Here is a 22,166-nt window from a genome sequence, read left to right on the forward strand (position 1 = left end):
TGTGCAAGGTCACTCACAAAGCTCATTTGTGTCAGCTAAGAATAGTTATCAGATTTCACAACTCCCAGTTCGAGGCTTTTTCTATTACACTATTGTACCTGAGGGGAAATGGTTTACTTTTTTCCTCTGCATCCTTGTAGAATACCCACATGCTGGCAGGGAGAAGTAATACAATTACAATGTCAGAACCACCTGTTCTCGGGAAAAAACATTTCCCTTCACTTCACAGTCCTTAATACTGAACATCTCTCTAATGTCTAATTTCTTTTATATTCAGGAAATAATATTTTCCTCTGCTGATTTTCCAGAATTTTTTATGTCTCAGGAGTTGCCATTTATCAGGGGGTATGGATATCTCTTAGTCCTTACAGAGGACTCCTTCTGAAGGGACGGAGCTGTGACTTGTTATTCAGTTTCCTGCCCAGTATCCGTGGTAGTTACTTGGCTCTTGAATCAGAAATACATTATTGCCACCAAAAATCTCTGCTTCTAAATTGTCAAAAAAAAATTTCACCATATATACAAGTTTATTTTTTAATCACTTTTTTAAAAGATTTTTTTAATGGGGACCATTTTTAAAGTCTTTTTGAATTTGTTACAATACTGCTTCTTTTTTTATGTTCTTGGCCATGAGGCATGCGGGATCTTACCTCCCCAACCAGGGATCAAACCAGCATACTCTACATTGGAAGATGAATTCTTAACCACTGGACCGCCAGGGAAGTCCGCTATTCTTGACTATTTTGTTAAATGTAAGATAAACATCACAATAATTTTTATTTGGTATCTGTCATATCACTTTTCATACTTATATATGAGAAATTATTTTTCTTGAACTGACAGATGATTTATTATAATTTTTTTAAAGTTTCCTTTCTGAAATACATTCATTCATTCACTTATTAAAAAAATATTAATTGAATATTTATAAACCTACCTCATCCTTCCCTTGTGGAATATAATAACTGACAAGCAATAGCTTTTTCAGAGAAGTGCACAATTTTCAAATAAAATCAAAGAGTTTAGATGAAAAGTAAGGTCAATTTTCTATAACTTATATTTTTCTTCATTCCCACACATTAATCATGTGTCTAACATTTACTTACATTCTATCCATTGAGTCGTTCACTCTCAAAAACATCTATCCTAGGGTCAGATAAGCCAAACTATGAAGTGGCCCAGGCTAAAATTGCTCTGGTCACTACTAATCTTTTTATCTGATGTGATTCCTTAAAATATTAATGTCAAATCGACTTTACACGCTATGACTCAAAGACACAATTAACTAAATTACTCAGATCATTAAAAACCATTTTTAAACTTTTTCATTCCTTAACTCAGAAATTCACTGTTTGGTTTTGATATTTCTTGTCTACTTTTAAGACTCCATTTATTTATGCTTGTCCTGGTCTTTGGCAGAAAGCAATGCAATTGTGAACAAATAATTGTGAAAGTATACTTTTCAAAATGAAAATTGGATTAGATTTTTCAAAACATTCTCCAAAGTGTTGAGTAACACATACCATATACGTTTTCCAACCCTGACAAATAAACAGTTGATATTCAGAACACGTAAATGTTGAGAAAGAAATCTTGTAAAACATACTCTGTGCTTCTTGACACAATGGCATGATCCTATTTTCCTTCTGTTCTTAATTAATCTTGCTTGACTGAGCTCTAAGAAAATGAAAACCCCACAGACATTAACATCTAATCTACATTTATACCTAACACTAGTATGTCAAATATGACAAGAGTTTGACACACAGATATGTATTCCTTGGGTTTACTAAAATTTTTCCATATTTTTTCCTTTACTTCTTAAGCTTTTACTCTTTATTTGAACATTTGGCCTTTTGGATGTTAGAAGGGGCAGGAAGGAAGTGTGAGTAAAACCTTGAAAGAGAAGTAGGCTGTGAGGAAACAGAGATGGAATGACTGACGTCAGGGTGATTCAGAGCTGTTGAGTAGACTCAGGGGAAAAAAAAAAAAGGTGTAGAGAGAAGTCAGGTACCATCAGGCTGTTTAGAACAGAAGTGGGTTGAGCCACAGACAATAGATTATAGGTACTGACTTCAGGAACCAAAGTCTCTCAAAATAGGGTAAACAGAGAAGGAACCAGCAATTTTGGTGACCAGTGCAAGCAACAGGAAATTGGCCCTCAAACTTACTTTGTAATTCATAACCTTGCTCCTTTCTCCCCACTGAGAGGGAAGCAATTGCTGTCAATATGAATGTCAATTTCAATGTGAAATTCAGCATGATCTAAAATAACACAGTGGTATACAATCATCTTAAAAATCCTATCTCTTTATATTTAGGTCCCTTGGACATATTGCAGGTTGCCCTCACTCTAGGCATGCTCTGAGTTTCAGAACCCTTAGGTAAGTTTAGAGGGGAAGAATTACTGTGTTATGAAGATGGAATCTATGGAGTTGAATTCCACTGATGGGAGTAGCACTTAGATCAGAGGTGAACTCCAGGGCAGACTGTATTAACACAGGCAAGGCCATCGGAATTCTCAAACTCTCCTCCTCCTGTCAATTTTTAGGTTTACAGTAACACTAGAAGAAGGTTTGCACCAAAGAATCCCAGAGAGCAGTTTTGTGATAGCAGGGAAGGGAAGTGATCACGGGAACAGCTGTTAGATTATTTTGTGTTTGGTAAGAGTTTTCATAGGTGGACATTTTTAACAGTCCCAGGGGACTGAAGCCCATAAAAAGCTCAAGCATCAACTCTCTTAAACTAGTTCAAGCTCCTACTTGCTATGTTGCCTTCTGTGTTCACAGTCCAGTTTCCTCACAGCAGCCAGAGTCACCATTCCCTTCTTCATCTCCTCTGCTGGTTTCTACCATCTCCTGCTTTATATCATCCAACGGGTTCCCATCATCTCTCTCCTTCATTCCTTTCAGTTTCCCGTTATCCTCTGGTTCACACTGTTCAATCATTTGCCATTATTCCTTGCTTCATCTCTGCAATGGTTTCCCATGGCCCTCAGCATAAATCCAAATGCCTAGCCACAGCTTCCTAGGCTCTTCATCATTTTGCCCCCATTTATCTTTCCTACTTTCCTAAATGCTGTTCCATTTGTCTAGAAAGTGTCTCCCTCATATCTTCACAGAACTACCCTCTTCTCAGCATTCAGAGCTCATTTTAAATGCTTTCTTTCCAGAAAAAGAATATCCTGACCACTCTGGTTAACCATCCTCCCGACCACATACACACACTCTCTCTACCTCATTTCTCTATTTTGGTTTTTCTTCACAGCACTTACCACTATCCAAAATTATCTGTGGTTCTTTTTTAGTTATTCACTCATTCAATTAGTTTAAATATATTCACTGTATCTCTTTTAGAATAAGCTGCTATATAATGCAGGGAGCACAGCCTGGTGCTCTGTGATGACCCAGATGGGTGGGGATAAGGCTCAAGAGGGAGGGAATATATATATATACACGTATATAGCTATGATTGATTCTAATTGCTGTCTGGCAGAAACAAACAATATGTTGTGAGGCAATTATCGTCTGATTTAAAACAAATAGAATAAGTTTTATAAATTTAATTATAAAATATTATCAGAAATGCATCAGATGTTACAAATAAGATCAGAAAGATAAGACTTAGGCTCTTTTAAAACTCATCATTCTTAGTGTTCAGAACAGTGTCAACTATAAACTAGGTCTTTGATCAACATTTCTTGAATGAATTATTTATAGTCCTGCCTGGGTTCCTACCCTTCAGTCAACAAGCATCTAACCTAAGTCCACAAGCATGAGGGCAAAGACTAACCCATCTTTACAACTGATGGAACCCTGCAAATCTCCTCGTGGCTCAGCAGCTAGGCATCCCAGAAATAAAGAGCCCCTGTTGGACTCTAGGTATGTAACTGTACCTACACAAGGGGACTCTAAGCCCTTAAATTTTCCTAACACAAAGGCCAGAGTATACCTTTGACTTGCCAGAATATCCTTTATGGATACATGCACCGAACTAGGTATGGGATTATATTTGCTACAAGGGCCTGAGAGCTTCCGGATAGTTCCTTTGTATCCTAAACTCTACAGTAACTGCCTTTATTTAAACAGCAGATATCCGACAACAAATTTTATCCTTTCCAGGTGGTTTCGAGAAACTGCTCTGAGCTGCCAACTCTTCAGGAGAAGAAGCTAAATCTTTGCATTCACAACATATGTTTTCTAAATGAAAAGGGGGAAGACTAAGTAATTTTAGAGAGGTGAGCTCACAGATAATCTCATCCACCATCTCAGTCCTCCTCCACACTGATTCAGAGCTCTCCAGTGAGCTGTAAATTGGATTGCCTCCGTCTCCTGTCCTACTGCTTCCTAATTACCTGTTCTAGTGAGTCAGCCTCTGGGTCCTGGGGCTCAGGTGCACTGTGGGATGATGCAACTGGCTCAACACACACTGGGTCCAGTCACATCAGAAAGGTACTGGAAGGGAAACTTCCCTGATGGTCCAGTGGTTAAGACTTTGCCCTCCAATGTAGAGGGTGTGGGTTCAATTGCTGACTGGGGACCTAAGATCCCACATGCCTCATGGCTCCCCCCCAGAAATAAACATAAAAAAGAAGTTTAAAAAAATAAATTAATAAAAAAGAAGTAATATTGTAACAAATTCAATAACGAATTTAAAAAATGGCCCACAACAAAAAATTTTCTTTAGAAAAGAAAAGTGCTAATGTAATGGTGGGCAGAGGGGGATTCTTTGTTAGGAAGAAAATGATTTTTCCCAAGCACCACAGCAGTTGTCCCCTAGGACACAATGATGTAGAGAAAATCCCTTGCTGGAACATTGTTGCCACTAAATGAAAGATAGCATCATATAAAATAATTGTTGGAAAAAATGCCCTTTTCCTATGTACTAAGATTAAATATTAATTGAAATACATAGGTGATACTTATTTAGTCAATAAATCAAAACTGAAAATATTTTTTATTGCTTTCAATGGACAAGGTTTTGTAAAAAGTCATGAGGTCTCTCATCCTGGAGTCTGAAGTCAAGTGGGCTTTAGGAAGCATCACTACGAACAAAGCTAGTGCAGGTGATGGAATTTCAGTTGAGCTATTTCATATCCTAAAAGATGATGCTGTGAAAGTGCTGCACTCAATATGCCAGCAAATTTGCAAAACTCAGCAATGGCCACTGGACTGGAAAAGGTCAGTTTACATTCCAATTCCAAAGAAAGGCAATGCCAAAAAATCTTCAAACTACCACACAATTGCATTCATCTCACATGTTAGCAAGGTAGTGCTCAAAATTCTCCAAGCCACGCTTCAATAATATGTGAACCATGAACTTCCAGATGTTCAAGCTGGATTTAGAAAAGGCAGAGGAACCAGAGATCAAATTGCCAACATCAACTGGATAATAGAAAAAGCAAGAGTTCCAGAAAAACGTGTACTTCTGCTCTATTGAAAATGCCAAAGCCTCTGACTATGTGAATCACAATAAACTGTGGAAAATTCTTCAACAGATCACCTGACGTGCCTCCTGAGAAATCTGTATGCAGGATTATGTATGCAAGAAGCAACAGTTAGAACATGACATGGAACAATGGACTGGTTCCAAATTGGAAAAGGAGTATGTCAAGGCTGTATATTGTCCCCCTGCTTGTTTAACTCACATGCAGAGTATATCATGCGAAATGCCAGACTGAATGAAGCACAGGCTGGAATCAAGATTGCCAGGAGAAACATCAATAACCTCAGATATGCAGACACCACCCTTACAGCAGAAAGTGAAGAGGAACTAAAGAGCCTCTTGATGAAAGTGAAAGAGGAGAGTGAAAAACCTGGCTTAAACCTCAACTTTCAGAAAACGAAGATCTTGGCATCTGGTCCCATCACTTCATAGCAAATAGACGGGAAAACAATGCAAACAGTGACAGACTTTATTTTCTTGGGCTCCAAAATCACTGGAAATGGTGACTCCAGCCATGATATTAAAAGACGCTTTTTCCTTGGGAGAAAGCTATGACTAACCTAGACATATTAAAAAGCAGAGACAATCTTTTTTCGTCAAAGGTCCTTCTAGTCAAAGCTATGGTTTCTCCTGTAGTCATGTATGAATGTGAGAGCTGGACCATAAAGAAAGCTGAGTGTTGAAGAATTGATGGTTTTGAACTGTGATGTTGGAGAAGACTCTTGAGAGTCCCTTGGACTGCAAGGACTAGTCCATCCTAAAGGAGATCAGTCCTGAATATTCATTGGAAGGACTGATGTTGGAAGCTAAATCTCCAATATTTTGTCCAGCTGATGCAAAGGACTGACTCATTGGAAAAGACCCTGATGCTGGGAAAGATTGAAGGCAGGGGGAGAAGGGGATGACAGAGAGGATGAGATGGTTGGATGGCATCATTGACTCATTGGATATGAGTTTGAGCAAGCTCCAGGAGTTGGTGATGGACAGGGAAGCCTGGCGTGCTGCAGTCCATGGGGTCCCAAAGTCGGACACAACTGAGCGACTGAATGAGCTGATGAGGTCTCTGTAATAATCCCTTGTTATACCATGGGATGAAAATATTTCTGCATCCAGAATACAAAATTCCCTAGGAAAATAAGGTCTCTCTTCCTTTCTTTACTTCCTTATTTTCTTCAGTATATTGAAGCCTGTATTTATTGAAGCCTGTATTAAGTTCATATAAAATGTAATGTTTGAGTATAAAGAAAAGTACAAAATCCAACATAGGGACTCTTGGAGGTGAAAGAAGTGTGCTGACTATTGGTGAAATTAACACTGAATTATACGAGAACGCAATGGAGGGCTTCCCTGATGGTTCAGTAGTTAAACAATAATCCACCTGCCAATGCAGGAGATGCTGGTTCTACCCCTGGGTTAGGAAGATCCCCTGGAGAAGGAAATGGAAACCCACTCCAGTGTTCTTGCCTGGAAAATCTCATGGGGAGAGGAACTTGGTGGGCTACAGTCCATGGAGTCTCAAAGAGTTGCACATGATTGAGCAACTGAGCACACACACACGTGACACTATAAGAAGGGACAGGACCAAAGAAGGCTTCCTTGAGGAGATGCAACCAAGAAATACTTTGAGTGCAGAAGGAAAGGAAAAGGACTAACATTTCAGGCAGGAGATAAGGATAGACTTGGGCCACTTCAAGTAGTTCTGCAGAGCTGGAAGGTGGAATGAATGACATACAGTAGTGGGTAAAATATGCAGAAAGAAATACAGGCAAAGGCCAGAGTCAGGAAACTAGACTTTATCCTGAAGGTCGTGGGTAGCTACTAAAGGAATTTAAACATGGGCTATTTTGTTTTTAGACTGCGAATTAGAAAAATAATTTAGGAACAAGGGACCTAAAGGACTACTTAAAAGGATGCTACTGTATCAGTATAAGACATTGTGATGGTCTACAGAGACAGAAAGACAGAGATGATCTCAAAAGATATTTAAATTGTTACATAGGTAGGAAGATACAGGACAGACAAACTGACTTCCAAAAGGTCCATAAAATCATTACAGAAAAATGTATATGGTGTAAAATGTGCATAAATATGTAAATCCTTATTATATAAAATTCTATCCATTTGCTGATTAAGAAGCCAAGGCACCACACTTAAAAAGAGTGATAGCAGAATTTGAACTCATGTTCCCATGGCTACAATATCATATTTTTTACACTGAATTGTCCGTCCCTTTTAGGAGATCATAGATTTTGGACACTTTTTTAAACTTGGGTGAGTAGGATTGAAGAGACTGGAATATGATTTGGCAGGATCTTAAAAGATTCCTTAGGCAGACTGTTTAGACTTTTTAGGTATAAGCATGTTCAGATTTGAGATTCAACAATGGGCTTCCCCAATGGCTCAATAGGGTAAAGAACCCACCTGCAATACAGGAGACATGGTTTCAACCCCTGGTTCAGAAATATTCCCTAGAGAATGAAATGGCAAACCCACTCCAGTATTCTTGCCTGAAAAATCCCATGGACAGCAGAGCCTGGGGGCTACAGCTCAAAGAGCTTCAGGAAGTCAGTGAGTGAATAAGCACAGCATACAACACACATAAAATGCCAGTTCATTTTAAGAGACTCACAGACAGCAAGCATGCAGTGTTCTAGTAACCGTGGTGTTAGTTGTTCAGTTGTGTCCAACTTTGCAACCCCATGGATTATAGCCCACTAGGCTCCTCTGTCCATGGAATTCTATAGGCAAGAATACAGTTGTGGGTAGCCATTTCCTTCTCCAGGGGATCTTCCCAACCTGGGGATCAAACCCAGGTCTCCTGCATTGCAGGTGGATTCTTAAACATCTGAGAGACCAGTATCTAGTATCCCATAAAAAGTAATGTATTCATATACATATTTTGGGTATAAAATATAAGGATATTAGTCTAGATGGGTGCCCTGAGCTATTTTGATTGCTTCAAAAAAAGCACGCCTTATTTTTCAATGCATTAACCATAAAAGAATCAATATTAGTAACACCAAATTGAGTCAAATCTCAATCCACTCTCCTGTCCCACTTTTAGATTTCTTTTTCCTTAGATGAAAATATCCTTTCTTATATGGCAAATTTCCTTACTAAGCTAGACAAAAGGAAGGATGAGTACAGCACAGGAAGCAAACATTCTCAGGTACAGACAGGAGGGAGATATCAGTCACAATTAATTAGGTTTCCAACCTTGGACAAAACAATTGACTTCACTGTGGCTTAGTTTTCTCCTGTTTAAAAAATGAGAGGATTTAGTTAGAGTACATTGGGGGTTATTTCAGATGTGAAGTTGGACTATCCTCTGAGATAATTATCTCCCATATGTTTTATATTTATTTAAGGTTTATTCATCTATGAGGACTGAGAAGATCTGTTGCATCATAAAAATGCTAAAACAGCCAGCTATTGAAGAAACAACTGTACTGGTAACCACAATTATGATTTTTTTTTTAAAGATTTCCCAGAATAAAAACATAGACAGTGGGGAAACATTTTATTTTTTAGGGTATAATAGGAGGACTATGAGGATTTTCTTATGGGAAAAGTCATCAGATACAAAATGCTGAATCATCTAGTGCTTAATATTTTTTAAATATTAAGCGTCTTTGGGCTCCCCAAACCACTGAATTTATACAGAAAAACAGATTTTTCTCAGAAGTGTAGGGTTGCTTCCTGACACTGTCATTTTTAACAAGGAAAGAATGAATCCACATTTACAAGACAAAGTGCTGGAAATGAATAGAGAAGCCTCCTCCCTGAGCTGTAGTCCTTGACAAGCTCCTAGATACATGAGCATGGCTGAGAAAATTATAAAACAAAGTGCCCGTCAATTCTTTGACATTGGACCTCAAGATTCAAGGCCAACAAATACAAGGAAGTATTCAGACTTTTTCCTTATTATTTTGATTCCTTTCCAATGCATAAAAAACATATTTCCTTATATATATAAGTAATCAATGATTATTAATAATCAATGCAAAGAAATAGAGGAAAACAATTGAATGGGAAAGACTAGAGATCTCTTCAAGAAAATTAGAGATACCAAGGGAATACTTCATGCAAAGATGGGCTCAATAAAGGAATCAGTACAGAACTAAGAGGAGCAGAAGATATGAAGAAAAGGTGGCAAGAATACACAGAAGAACTATACAAAATATCTTAAAGACCTAGATAACCACAATGGTGTGATCACTCACCTAGAGCCAGACATCCTGGAGTGCAAAGTCAAATGGGGCTTAGGAAGCATCACTATGAACAAAGCTAGTGGAGGTGATGGAATTCCAGTTGAGCTATTTCAAATCCTGGAAGATGATGCAGTTAAAGTGCTGCACTCAATATGCCAGCAAATTTGGAAAACTCAGCAGTGGCCACAGGACTGGAAAAGGTCAGCTTTCATTCCAATCCCAAAGAAAGGCAATGCCAAAAAATGCTCAAACTACCGCGAAATTGCACTCAATCACACGCTAGCAAACTAATACTCAAAATTCTCCAAGTGAGGCTTCAACAGTATGTGAACTGAGAACTTCCAGATGTTCAAGCTGGATTTAGGAAAGGCAGAGGAACCAGAGATCAAATTGCAAACATCCATTAGATCATGGAAAAAGCAAGAAAATTCCAGATAAACATCTACTTCTGCTTCATTGACTATGCTAAAGCCTTTGACTGTGTGGATCACAACAAACTGTGGAAAATTCTTCAACAGATGGGCATAACAGACTATCTGACCTGCCTTCTGAGAAATCTGTATGCAGGTCAAGAAGCAACAGGTAGAACAAGACATGGAATGGACTGGTTCAAAATTGGGAAAAGAGTACGCAAAGGCTGTATATTGTCACCCTGCTTATTTAACTTATATGCAGAGTACATAATACAAAATTCTGGGCTGGATGAAGTACAAGCTGGAATCAAGACTGCCCAGAGAAAACGCAGATGACACCACCCTTATGGCAGAATGTGAAGAGGAACTAAAGGACCTCTTGATAAAAGTGAAAGAGGAGAGTGAAAACGTTGGCTTAAAACTCAACATTCAGAAACGAAGATCATGGTACCCAGTCCCATCCCTTCATGGCAAATAGATGGGGAAACAATGGAAACAGTGAGAGACTTTATTTTTGAGGGGGCTCCAAAATCACTGCAGATGGTGACTGCAGCCAGGAAATGAAAAGACACTTGCTCTTTGGAAGAAAAGCTATGACAAACCTAGACAGCATATTAAAAAGCAGAAACATTCCTTTGCCAACAAAGGTCTGTCTAGTCAAAGCTATGGTTTTTCCATAAGTCATGTATGGATGTGAGAGTTGGACTATAAAGAAAACAAAGTATCAAAGAATTGATGCTTTTGAACTGTGGTGTTGGAGAAGACTCTTGAGAGTCCCTTGGACTACAAGGAGATCCAACCAATCAATCCTAAAGGAAATCAACCCTGAATATTCATTGGAAGGACTGATGCTGAAGCTGAATCTCCAATACTTTGTCCACCTGATGTGAAGAACTGACTCCTTGGAAAAGACCCTGATGCTGGGAAAGACTGAAGGCAGGAGGAGAAGGCAACAACAGAGGGTGAGATGGTTGGATGGCATCACAGACTTGATGGACATAAGTTTGAGCAAGCTCCAGGAGTTGGTGATGGACAGGGAAGCCTGGAGCGCTGCAGTCCATGGGGTCCCAAAAAGTCAAACATGACTGAGTGACCGAACTGAACAAAATATAATGAAGAGGAATGTAATGTAAAATTTAATGTTTCTACCATCTTAACCCTCACAAATTCTATTGTTAAGGATCAACACTTGTAGTACATCCACCCAGACTGTCTATCAATTCATCCATGCAACTATCTACATCTGCTCACATACATGCATATTTGTACATATAAATACATATATCTATCTACAAACCTGGTTTTCAAAAGGTAAACATTTTCCTTATTTACCTCATTTTTTGAAATTATTAAAATGTGTTTACCTTTACAGACAAGCAAGCAAACATAATTACACATGTGTCTTCTTTAATCATCATAAAATTTCTCTCCTCCATTCTTAATACCTTGGAATGACTTACACAACTTTTCAGGTGGCTACAAAAAATAAATGCAATGATATTTTACTGGTAGTCAAGAAGCTTTACAAAATGAGTACCTAACAAACGTTTACTGATTTGAATGAATCACACCAAGGATCCTAATCTCATCAACATGGAAGAAGCTGTCATTAAACAATCTCCTGTGAACTGACTTTCCTACTACCCATTCCTCTGTTTTATCAAGGGTTCAAGAATCACTTATTTGACTACTTTTTTTTTTATTTGACTACTTCTTAAGGATTGCTTTTGTGTGAGGATTTGTCTGTTTCAAATATGAATACTTTATTTTTCATCACTATATGACCCCTAAGCAATAAAAAGCCATGCTTGAATAGATCCATCTTCATAAAAAATTGCCCCCTGCAATGTTCCCTTCATTTTAATCAACACATTGTTGAATCTATTAATCCCACCATCCTCATTTGAGATTACGAGATGCCAATGAGTATTCCCCATAATTCTAGGGTGAAAAAGTAGTCCCACAGGCCAGTTTAGCCAGCAGTTATTGAACTGGTAAGATAATTACTGGCAGTTTTAGCTTACTGAGAAAATAATTTTATTTCTCTTTCTAATTTCAGTCAGTAGATTCTTTATATCTTTATCCTGGAAATGATCAAGTCCTTTGGTCTTTCAATAAACTTCAACTTTGATTTCTTTCTTGATATTATTCAATGAATCTATCATCATCTACATTAGTAATACTTTCCTATGAAAGAATATATATTTCAGTCAAAGGGAGAGATATCATTGGACCTTGCTGGTTAAATGCTAGAGTGTTTTTATTCTTTAAACTCCATTTGTTATTGACAAGTAGACGACATTTAAAGATATGAGTAGATGAGATGATCAGAAGAGTGAGTGTAACTAGAAAAGGTGAACAAGAACAAAGACCTGTGGTATTTCAATGAAGTGTTAGAAGTATTGGGTGTGTGTGCGTGTGTGTAGTTTATACACATATGAATGAGACATAAATGTATTGGAATTTGCCAATTGGTGAAAAACTTTGAAGATACTGGTTTCTACTCAGAAAGATGTAGTACAGAAATAGCTGTGCAAAGGTGGAAGGGCTATAATAGAGAGATGTGAGTCATTATTAGGTGTTTGTAAGAAGAGAATGACAGAGGATGAGATGGTTGGATGGCATTACCGATTCAACGGACATGAATTTGGGCAAACTCCAGCAGACGGTGAGGGACAGGAAGACTGGCATGCTGCAGTCCTTGAGATCACAAAGAATTGCACACAACTGAACAACAAAACTTTTTATTTCAGCACAATTTCAAACTTACAGAGACTATAAGAATACTACAAACAAAACCTATACACCCTCTACCCCAGTTTACCAATTTCCATCTATCAATCTCTGTATAGGTATATTACTTTTTCTCTGAATCACTGAGAGTAAGTTGGAGACAATGTAACCTTTAGCAGTATGCAGTGTGTACTTCCTAAGAATAAGTACATTTTCTTATATCACTTCTGTATAATTCTAAAAATTATGAAATTTAACATTGATACAATATTATTATCTAATGCACAGTTCACATTCTAATTTTTTAATCATCCCACTAATCTCCTTTAGAGCCATTATTTCTCTATTTCAGGATCTAGTCCATTGTCACCCACTCAGTGTTCTTTTTCTATAGATTCCTTTAATTTGGAACATTTCCTCAATCTTTGTCCTTATAGATCTTAAAATTTTTAAGGGTACAGCAAATTATTTTATGACTGTCTCCCAGCTTGGATTGGACTCACATTTCCTGAGTATTAGACTCAGGTTACATATTCTTAGCAGAAATGTCAGGGAAGTGATGTTGGATCCTTTTCAATACATTATAGCAAAGGCACATAATGGGAAGAAAATCCAAAAAAGAGGAGATAAACGTTTATGTATAGCCAATTCACTTTGTTGTACAGTAGAAATGAATGCAACATTGTAAAGTAACTATACCCGCCCCCCCCAAAAAAAAACACAAAAACAAAACAATCACATGAATTTAGGTTGCTCTGAAATTGATGAACTTAACTTCGATCTGTTTTCTTGTTATACTCTTACCCAGCAGTTTTTAGCACCCATTGATTATTTCTATAATTATTAGCTGTCATTTTATTGTAAAAGAGAGCTTTCCCATCCCATCTATGTATGTATGTATTTACTTATTTATATTAAAATAACCTCATGGATTTTTATTTTATTCAGTTGCTTAAAACCAATTATTTATTATATATTTTAATATTGAAATTATTTAAAATTTGGCCAGCAGGAGCCCTTCCAGCCCAGATCCTCTGTCCTTTTTCATGTCACTGTCATTCTTTGAGCACATTATTGTTTCAGGCTTAGCTATACGTTTCCTGTCCCAGACTCAAACCTGTCTTCTCACCTTGATTTGTCTTAATCGAATACAGCATTTAGAAACCATATGCTATGGGACTGCCCTAGTGGACCAGTGGTTAAGACTTCACCTTCCAATGCAGGGAATGCAAGTTCAATTCCTGATCAGGGAACTAAGATCCCACATGCCTTGTGGCCAAAAAAAGCAAAATGTAAAACAGAAACAATACTGTAAAAATTCAATAGAGATTTTAAAAATAGTCCACATCAAAAAAAAAAAAAAAGCCAAACACCCATACCATTGCTTCTACCCTCTTGCCAGACATAAAGCTAGGGAAAAATTTAAAGATATATATGCACACAGCATATATATTTTATTTTTTAATCATATATTTCAAGTTCTCACAATATAATTGGACTCACAGTTTTAAAAATATGGGCAATTATTACTTATACTTCCTTCCATCGTCTTTCCCATCTTTTTCTACATTTTAAGTACATATAAATATCTCAAAAATAGTAAGAATGATGCTATATCTACCTTCTGTTCTATAGCTATGTTTGTGTGTGTGTGTGTTCAGTTGCTCAGTCATGTCCAACTCTTTGCAACCCCATGGACTATAGCCTGCTAGGCAACTCTGTCCATGGGTTTTGCCAGGCAAGAATACTGGACTGGGTTGCCATTTTCTTCTCCAGGGGATCTTCCTGACCCAGGGGTCAAACACATTTCTCCTGCTTGGAAGCAGATTCTCTACCACTGAGCCACTTGCGAAGCCCTAGTCCTTAGTTAAATTAATGCAGTATCACTGTGAGAATTTTATCATACATTTCCACTCTTGAGTTTTGGATTTTGGTTTCACAAAATCTACACTTGAGTAATTTTTTTTCCAGTAAGGCAGATAGGTATTATATCATTGAGAATATACTCCTACAGCAGGTTGCTTGATATATTTTCATTGGTATCACTTATTATCCTCCAGTATCTCCTGGCACTCAAAATTTCTATGAAGATGTCAGAGGTAAGCCTGTATTGTTTGTTTTCCCCTTTCTATGCAACTTGATTTTATTTTATCATCTGGATGACAGTAGAATTCTTCTTTTTCCCTTAATGCTAGATAACAGGTTATGTTTGGATATCCTGTTTTGTGTCAACTTGATGGACCCATTTAATTTGCAGACCCAGATACTCTTATTCTTTTCTTCTTTAAATAGGTTTTAAAATATTTTTCCTTTCCATTTATTGACTTTCACCCTTCAGAGATATCCATTTTCCTTCTTTCTATCATCTTTTTTGCTAATTATTCTAATTTCTGTATCTTCCCTCTGCTTTCGCCACAATTATTTCAAGCATTTCCTTCATGCCAGTGATCTTATCTGTAGTTCTGTCTTTCTTGATTCCAATTTATCTGTTAGACTTATAAGAGTCTTTTTAAAGTTCTCAGTTTGCCTCCTCAACTCTGAGCATTTTTTTTCTCTTGTTTTATCATTGAGTTCACTGCTATGGAATTCATGGTTTTTCTTTAGATAATGTATTTTCTTTCATAATGCATAACATTGGGTACTCATGGAGGACTTCAGATTTCTATCTCATTTTTATCTTATCTTAGGTAATTTTTTCAATCTATATTTGACAGGCTAGTTTCATTTGTTTTCATCTTCCTTCCTTTGTTTTTAATTATTTACTTTTTTACTGTTACTATTTTGCTAGGGGATGTTTGCAGGTTGTCATGCCAACTCATTTCACTTTGCTCATGGTTAACAAAGCCTGCACATCTAAACAATCTTTCTCTGAGCCTGTGAGCATGAATCTCTTTGACACTCTTCCCACCTTGTAAGAACACTGTTTATCTTTCCTTCAAAGCAAAGATGTCCGGACATTTCTTTAGGAGTCGGTATGTTTCTTTGACTGTACCCGCAGAAATGTCTTAAGATTTTCAAATTTAGACCAATTCCTTTCCTCAACAGTACTTCCAAGGGCCGAGTTATAAACAAAAGTTGATAATGTAAGCACTGCAGCCTTATATATACAAACATGTACTGTATTCTCCGGTTCACACATCAGAGAATCATTTGCCAAACAAAAACAAGGATAACAGAAATTTAATTCCTACCAAGCATGTCATAGTTTGGGAAGAGCCTCTCTTTCTCTCTCCAATCATATTTGACATTTGTTAACATCAGCTAGAAATGTTACAACTGCCATGGCCAAAACATAATACTAAAATTTGAAAATATGTTTTCTTTCTTCTTTAATAACTTGCCCCTCCTTGCAGTCTACTGGCTGAAAAGTAGATGCCCCTTTTCATCTTCCGTCTCAGGTACTCTAGCTGGTTTTGTTGTTGCTGAGATGCTCTAAGTCTCCAGGGCTTTCGGCCTATGCAAATAACCCTCCTTCCCCTTCCATGGGCTTCCCTGCTAGCTCAGTTGGTAAAGAATCCACCTGCAATGCAGGAGACACCGGTTCAATTCCTGGGTCAGGAAGATCCGCTGGAGAAGGGATAGGTTATCCACTCCAGTATTCTTGGGTTTCCCTTGTGGCTCAGCTGGTAAAGAATCCACCTGTAATGTGGGAGACCTGGGTTCGATCCCTGGGTTGGGAAGATCCTCTGGAGAAGGGAAAGGCTACCCTCTCCAGTATCCTGGCCCGGAGAGTTCCATGGACTGTAGAGTCCATGGGGTCTCAAAGAGTCGAACACAACTGAGCGACTTTCACTTTTACTTTTCTCCTCCATAGGAATGCCAGAAACTGTATAGTTTCACATCATGTAATGAAGAGGATGAAGTATTCATATGAATGTGCTTATGTATCATGTGTGTTTATGTATTGTGGTCACATAACACATACATTACCAACACACATATGAAAATTCTAAAGAAAATAAAGCACCTACTTACATGGAAGGGGCTTCCCAGGGAGCTCTAGTAATAAAGAACCGCCTGCCAATGCAGGAGACACAATAGACATGGGTTCAATCCCTGGGTCGAGAAGATCCCCTGGAGGAGGGCATGGCAACCCACTCCAGTATTCTTGCCTGGAAAATCCCATGGGCAGAGGAGCCTGGTGGGCTAGAGTCCACAGGGTCTCCCAGAGTTGGACACAACTGAATCGACTTAGCATGCACGCACACACCTACGTGGAAATAGACAGTTGGAAGCAGTGCAACCTAGAGAAAAAAAATTCATTGAAAACCAAGACATTAAAATATTATTACCTGAAGACTTGAGCTAACAAGGATAAACACACCATTTAAGACTATTTATTAAACATGAAAGTTGTGAGAAAGTTTTTGTTTGATGTTGAGAAGCCGAAAAAGGCAAGTGAATCCTGCACAGTTTTTTTCAAGTTAGAGCTAATGAATGACCTTAGGGACGCGGGAAGTCTTAGTCTAGCGGGAAGCACTTGGCATAAGTGGAGAATTTTATGTTTCCTCTGATTTATGCTTTCATCCTGGGAGATTTTTCTTCTGTTTTTCACACGCTGTGATTCTCTGTTTGTGGTCTCTATTTACAAAGGAACAAGGGAACACTCTGCCAGTAGATGCTGGGCCAGGCATGGCTGTTCTCAGTCTCAGCAACATATGATCACCTGCAGATCCACCTGAAAATACAGATTCTGATTCTGGCCCTAGGGAGAGGGTGGAAACCTGAGAATCTGATTTTCTCACACATCCCCAGTTGATGCTGCTGGTCAGAGGGTTATACTTTAAGGGGCAAGGATCTGAGCACTATTGATTTAAAAGGTATGATTCTGTTTAAATGACCAAGAGATACTGCAGGGGCCAAGGAGCAAGGGGTTCTTTCAGTGTTAAACTGAACTCCAGACATTTACATGTGTCACTTCAGTTGTGTCTGACTTTTTGCAACCCTGTGGACTGTAGCCCACCAGGCTCCTCCGTCCACAGGGATTCTCCAGGCAAGAATACTGGAGTGGGTTGCCAGGCCCTCCTCCAGGGGATCATCTGTATTACCCAGGAATCAAACCCAAATCTCTTATTGCCTCCTTGCACTGGCAGATGGATTCTTTATAACTAGTGCTACCTGGGAAGCTCCCAGGCATTTGAGCAAATGCAATCAATTCCAAAACCTTCTTCTTATATTTTTACTATTCTCTCCTTTCTTGTCTTTCTTTGTCTCTAATGACTTTTCCAATTCCCAGCCCCTAGCTCCCTCTCCACTTCCTTCTTTTATATATAAAAGCATGGATGAATCACAATATTCTGAATTAAGAAATGGGGACATTATTTTGATGGATTCTCCCTTCAGGGCTTTAAGTATTTTGATTCTGCATTACTGTTGTTGATGTTATTTTAGGCTGAAAGTAGATTGCAAAGAACAAGACATCTGACTTAACAGTAAAGTGCAGCAAATCAACTTGTTTAATGTTTGCACAAACTGTAATCTGTAAGTCATTGAGAGTGGGAAAAAAACAAGCTTATACTGACAGAAATAAAAGTCACCCCAAGACCAAAAACAATCCTGTGCTCTTGAGTGTAAAACTATTTCTGCTCTGTTCTCAACTTTTCATCACTAAAGGACTACGCTGTACATGAGATTTCATGTTTTCAATGACAGTGGCCACTGATTTTTTTTCCATTTATTTTTATTAGTTGGAGGCTAATTACTTTACAATATTGTAGTGGTTTCTGTCATACATTGATATGAATCAGCCATAGATTTACACGTATTCCCCATCCCGATCCCAGGGGGATCTCTACCCGCTCCCTCTGGGTCTTCCCAGTCCACCAGGCCCGAGCACTTGTCTCATGCATCCAACCTGGGCTGGTGATCTGTTTCACCCTTGATAATATACATGTTTCGATGCTGTTCTCTCGAAACATCCCACCCTCACCTTCTCCCACAGAGTCCAAAAGTCTGTTCTGTACATCTGTGTCTCTTTTTCTGTTTTGCATATAGGGTTATCATTACCATCTTTCTAAATTCCATATATATGTGTTAGTATACTGTAATGGTGCCACTGATTTTTCAAAAATGTACTTTCCATTTGAAAAACTGGTTTCTGTCTTGACACCTAAAATTAAATTTTCAATTTTCATGATAAACAACCATATCTCTTCTTACTGCCTATTTCCATGATCTTTCATAGCTATGTTGCTAAGTTTTGTACCTCTGAAACTACAAACACATAGTAATTTTTAAACTTAATTACATGTTCTTAATATATAAGAAGCTTGCTAGTAATAATTTAAAAAAAAAAACAAAACAGCAGATGCCCACAGTTCTTTATTTAAACTACAATTGTGTTTGGAGACCTAAGAGAATATGAAAATATTCTTACCCTTAAGAATTTTTCTATTCCTTCCTCAAAAATCTTTGTACATCCATAACTTAAAAAAAACTCTTAATTCTTTTTTTTTTCTAGCATTTACTTGCTAAACATTAATTATTCACTCTGAATCCATACATTGCACTTAGGTGCTCTGAAGTTAGTCAACAAATCAATCAAACTTCATAATTCCACTCACAAGCAAGTTCTAATATTGTACTCACTACACAATCAAACTCATAAACCATAAACAGAATTATTCTCACATCAGTATCACCAAATTAAGTTAAAAAGCACATTTTAAGCCATAGCAAGTTTTTACTAAACTTCTCTTCATCTAGAATGTATCGTGCATTCAACTTAAGAGTGGACTTTCATTTAAACATTAGCTCAGGAATTAGAACTTAATGCTTGATTCCTGATCAGTCATTCATTAAGTGGTCAAGCAAATACTATATTTTTATGATATGGAAGCAGATGCAGATGAAACCTTTCGAAGATAGTCAGGCATTTGTGCCAAAAGACAAAAATCTCCAGATCCTCCCCCATGATAACTTAATGCCTTTTACAGGACAACGATTAAGTGTACCTGGTTTGTTTAAATGTAAACACATGTAGGAGTATTGTAGGCTTTCTGAATTGAAAAATGGGAAGCTGCTATAGAGCATAGGAGCTCAGCTCAGTGTTCTGTGATGACTTAGAAGGATGGGATGCTTTGCCTGATGCTGGGAAAGACTGAAGGCAGGAGGAGAAGCGGACAACAGAGGACAAGATAGTTGAATGGCATCACCGACTCAACGGGCATAAGTTTGAGCAAGCTCCAGAAGTTGGTGAGGGACAGGGAAGCCTAGCATGCTGCAGTCCATGGAGGAGCAAAGAGAAAGAGTCAGATATGACTGAGCGACGGGACAACAACAACAAGGGAGGGTGGTGGTGTGGGGGTTGGGGTGGGAGGAAGCTTCAATAGGAAGGCTGTATAGGCATTCCTATAGCTGACTCATTCAGCTGTACAACAGAAACTAACAACACTGTAAAGCAATTACACTCCAACGCAAAATAAAAATAAAGGATCTTAGCCTAAGGAAAAAGAAAGAAAAGTTTTACCGAGGAAAAATATAATGAGATATCTTTGAAAATAAAATAACAGAAGAGGGGTGCACTTATATCACACTAATGCCCCTGTCCTTCTGAACAGCCAGACGCTGCTCTTTCACTTTAAGTAGCTTTCTGTGTAGATAGCAAAAGACCAAACCTAAGAAAATGTCCTTGGTTTCTCCTCTTTGTTAGCTGCTGGTAAAAAAAAAAAAAAAAAACAATTACTTCAGAGGTTGGAGAAAAGGAGGGAGAGGAATGTACCTCTTGTCTCTGTAAACAGCTCGACACTAACAAAATCTCAGATCTTGCTTCGCAATCAATACCAAGCTCTGTGCTTAAAAGCGCAGCATCAAAGCAGGATTTCATCTCGTTAATGATATCAATAAAGGTTATCTCTACATGGAATGGAAAGGTCACTAATCAAATTGCAGTGCCTCCCCTCACATGATTGTTGCTTGGGAATGCATTTCATTGATCGTTTAAGTTTCCTTGCATGGAATCTCCTCCGTTTCAGTGCATTGATTATTGCAGGGGAGGACAATCATACAATGTTGTCTTGTAAAGTTCTCACTTCATAGTAAATAGAAAAGTGGATTTCTTCAGCATATCTCTCTATGATAGTGCTCTAAAATAAAGTGAGAGGAAGTACAAATTAAAGGAAAGCTAGAGAAAAGAAAATTTGCTTAGAGTTTTGGCATGCAAAAAAAATTAAAAAGCTTGTCAATAAATTTTTCAAGAAACTCTCAGTGTTGGAAGCTGCCCAGCATTCAGCATGACATGCAATGCGCAGTTCTATACTTTTACAAAATCTGTTGATCTATTTCCACACAGATCATAACATTTATTAGGAGAGACAGAAAATGAACATTTTATAAAAAAAAGCAAAGTATGATACATATTCTAATATAGAAAATATAAAATGCTGGCAGTGTTAACCATGCAATATTAATGTAAATATCAATCCTGTTTATTTGCTTTTGCATTTTGTATAAAGGCCTTTTATGTAGAAGATGCTTTCTCAATCCTGGTAAGAAAGCATGCTTATGAGAGCTTAGAGGGTACTTTATTAAGTATGTCATAGACTTCTGAAAATTTGGAGACTGTAATAATTCAGGAGGGTAAAAGAGAGCTATTTAAGACATGCTCTCCCTTTCAAATAAGAAATCAATGAACAGACAAACCAAGAAGAAATGACTAAGCAACCCTGGACTGCTCCCTCTGTGACAGTGAAGGCGCTGGGTTCCTGCCCTTTCTTCCCAGCGAGTTGGTGGTTAAACACTGACCCTTTCACCCAGGCCTCTTTCTGGGTTCCTGCCCTCTTTTGTTGTGGTAGGTGTACCTTACCCAAGGGGCATCAGTTATTCCAGTGGCACTGACATGGATCTAGCAGATTTTCTGTAAATTGCCAAACTAACAGGTTTTATCACCTGGAAAACACAAGAAACAGCTGCTTATGCAAGTGCCCTAGGCCCCTTAGTTAATAGTTCTTGCAAATAATATGACACGGGCTATAATTCTGGTTTGCTGCACTCAGTGTTTTTCTTAATATAAGAAAATAATGGTCTGGTGACCATAGCAGTACGTCAGTGATTTATCACAACTGCGTGTTGTATACTGCCTGCTTTTTCAGAACAAAATTAACTATACCAAATCATTCCACCTGAAGCTCTAAGTTCCTGCAATTATAAAATACCAGAATGTGGCAGTGGATAGATACTCAAGACACTGATATAATGTTTGCAAGATGCCACATTTATACTTAAAACTATTTTATTTTAGATATTGATAGGAAAATCAGTCATTTGAAAGAAGACTTAAGCTGCTATGTCATGAAATTTTAAACATACACTTAAAAAATCATAGAAACTCCAAGTTTTATAACATGCCATCTTGGTTTCCCTTTCT

At 37.9% G+C, this 22,166-nt stretch overlaps 1 protein-coding gene across 1 annotated transcript in view; it reads right to left on the bottom strand.

Moving 5' to 3' along the window:
* Positions 1–22,166, bottom strand: part of ARHGAP24 (Rho GTPase activating protein 24) — a 542,216-nt gene that overhangs the window by 230,728 nt on the left and 289,322 nt on the right. The gene's annotated exons all lie outside the window — the stretch shown is intronic.

Source organism: Cervus elaphus, chromosome 6 (assembly GCF_910594005.1).
Source record: "Cervus elaphus chromosome 6, mCerEla1.1, whole genome shotgun sequence".
Classification (NCBI taxonomy): Eukaryota; Metazoa; Chordata; class Mammalia; order Artiodactyla; family Cervidae; genus Cervus; species Cervus elaphus.